The sequence below is a fragment of the Etheostoma spectabile genome, chromosome 5 (genome assembly GCF_008692095.1).
Source record: "Etheostoma spectabile isolate EspeVRDwgs_2016 chromosome 5, UIUC_Espe_1.0, whole genome shotgun sequence".
Taxonomy (NCBI): domain Eukaryota; kingdom Metazoa; phylum Chordata; class Actinopteri; order Perciformes; family Percidae; genus Etheostoma; species Etheostoma spectabile.
The window spans coordinates 37,184,303-37,186,798 of NC_045737.1; the positions used below are offsets into that span (position 1 = coordinate 37,184,303).

The window sequence follows — 2,496 nt, forward strand, 5'->3', positions numbered from 1 at the left end:
TGGGAGTCATCCCAAAAGGATCAATAAAGAGAAGTCTAAGTCTCTAAGTCTAAAAAGGTCGGGAACCTCTGACCTGAGAGGTTGTTCTGTATACAGAGATAGAGATAGCCTATGCATATGAAGGTTGAAATATCACTTAGCCCAACTTGTTGCATGACTCACTGAGGTTACTTATGTGAATGGAGCCTGGCAAGGGCGCTGTTAATCCACACACACACTCACACACACACACACACACACACAAAACCGCTGTGTGTGAGCAGGCGTGTGCATGTTTGTGCACCACAGTATGTGTAATGGGAGCGTAACATGGGTGCAGCATGTCTTTTGATGAGTCACGCGGCATCCTGTGAGTAACAAACCAACTATGACATTCCCATTCTAAATCCCCAGCCTACTCTCGCCCCAAAACACCATGCAGGAGAGCGGGGGGGGCAGTTTGAGGTCAAAAAATTCAGGTCAAACGTGAGGCGCTCTAAGTTATACGGCTCAACAGATGGAACTGACGCGTTAATTTTTCAGTCTGAGTCTGCTATCGGTACACTCAGCCACTTTCTTTTTAATAGCTGTGGTCACTACGGGATTGGTGGATGTAACTAAGTACATTAAATCAAGTACTATACTTCAGTACAAATGTTGTACTTTACTTGAGTCTTTTCTTTTCACGCCACTTTCTACTTCTACTCTGATACATTTCAGGGGGGAGAAATATTGTAATTTTTTACTCCACTACATTCATCTGACAGCTTAAATTACTTTACAAATTAAGATTTTTGCACACAAAACACATTTTAAAATACAAAGTTTTACAATGAATGAAACTATCCAAAAATATATAAGTCCAGTGAGATGATTAGACCATTAAACACACGACTGTAATTTTCACAATTGTAGGATTTTTCTACACTGATTACTTTTACTTTTAATACTGTACTTTTATAGATTTTCCTGATGATACTCACATACTTTTACTTAAGTAACATTTTAATGCAGGACTATTTTTACAATGTGGTATTAGTACTTTTACTGATGTAAAGGATCTGAAAACTTCCTCCACCACTGTCCACAGGTGTCTGCTTGTTGTCGGTACTCAGGTACTTTCTTTTCAGTAGCTGTGGTCACCGCAGGGTTACTCGCTTGTTTATTGGTCAATTCTAGTAAACTTTGGTACTTTCTCTTTGTGGGTCACAATCAGCTGACATGTGTCTTTTCTAAATTTACACCAGGAATCTTTTGTCACACGCCTGTTTTTTCTTGTCACGAGATAGATGGAGCATTTAGTTATGTGTGAGTGTGTGTGTGGGTGTGTGTATGTGTGTGTGTATGTGGGTGGGTAGGTCGGTGTGCGTGGGTGTGTATGGGTGGAGAGTGAGGCTGGAAGTCATAAAGACCCCTCTACTGTGGCTGCTATGTGTGTGTTTTGGGTGTGGGGGGGCTCCCCCCTTCCCCCTCCGCTTATGTCCCTGCCCTGCCTCCTTTCCCTTATTTAGAGACGGGTCCCTTTTCCTTTTCTACAAACGCCCCAACTCTCTGGCAGGAGGGGAGTTTCCTGCTTTTGAAGACCCCGGGCACACACACACATTCACACACACACATACACTTACAGAAATAGAGAGAGAGACAGACGGAAAGGCTGCCCTTACTTTTTTCCTCCTCCCTCTCCCCCTCCCTCTTCCCTCCTCTCTTTTTTTCTCAATGGATGTCCTCTCTCTAACCTCAATTGAGAGCTGTGTAACAGGACACTGCGATAGGCTCGGCCCCCCTCTTTAACAGCCGCATTATAAGAGAGAGCAGCCCCGCTCCTGAGTGTGTGTGAGAGAGTACGTCCGACAGTGTCAGTCAGTCAGGGGGCTGAGGAGAGAAGAAAGGGTGAAGGGTGAGAGAAAAAGAGAGTAAAGAGAGAAAAGAGAGAGAGACTGCTTTGAAACATGTGATAGTGCAACTTTGGCGGGGCGTATAGGGATTGTAACGGCTGTAGTGTCTCCAGAGCTCTGGGAAAGCACCTTTAGCCCAGAGGGAGACACACACACACTCACACACACGCTGTGTGTGAGTGTGTGTGTGAGCCGGCTATGTAGTGCTGCTGCTGTCACTTTAAGCCTGTTACTGATTACACTCAGAAGAATGCAACAGGAGGAGGGGAAAAAAGACAGATGAGAAGACATGTAAGGATGAAGTTTTAGGAGTTGAGCGCCAGCAAGTTTGGTGTGACATAGCCACGGACAGTGACGTGGGTGAGAAGTTGTTACCCAATAGTGTCTCTCCCTTTCTCTCTCTCTCTTTTTAACTCACTGTTGGACCAAAGTTAAAGTAAAAGGGGAACCCGGAGTCCCTCTGCAAGGAAGGCACAGAGCAAAGGACACCCAGAAACGGAGGAAAAACTAAAAGAAAGACTCCACAGAAAAAGAAATCGAGGGGATGGGGTGGGGGTTCCCCCGTTCCACGCTCAGCGCCAGCCGGGAGAAAAACACTACACTCACCCACACGGGTAAGTAA

The 2,496-nt window shown here is 45.2% G+C and overlaps 2 long non-coding RNA genes across 3 annotated transcripts in view; one reads left to right on the top strand and one right to left on the bottom strand.

Moving 5' to 3' along the window:
* The window catches only part of LOC116689807 (uncharacterized), a 26,080-nt gene that overhangs the window by 12,820 nt on the left and 10,764 nt on the right, over positions 1-2,496 (top strand). The window contains exon 2 of one of the 2 annotated variants that reach the window (XR_004332102.1): positions 2,067-2,488. This is a non-coding gene — a long non-coding RNA (uncharacterized LOC116689807). Of the gene's footprint in view, positions 1-1,628; positions 2,489-2,496 lie in introns of those variants that run through there. The other variant, XR_004332101.1, reaches the window with a different exon arrangement.
* LOC116689808 (uncharacterized) overlaps positions 1-2,496 on the bottom strand; it is a 19,145-nt gene that overhangs the window by 10,960 nt on the left and 5,689 nt on the right. The window lies entirely within an intron of this gene.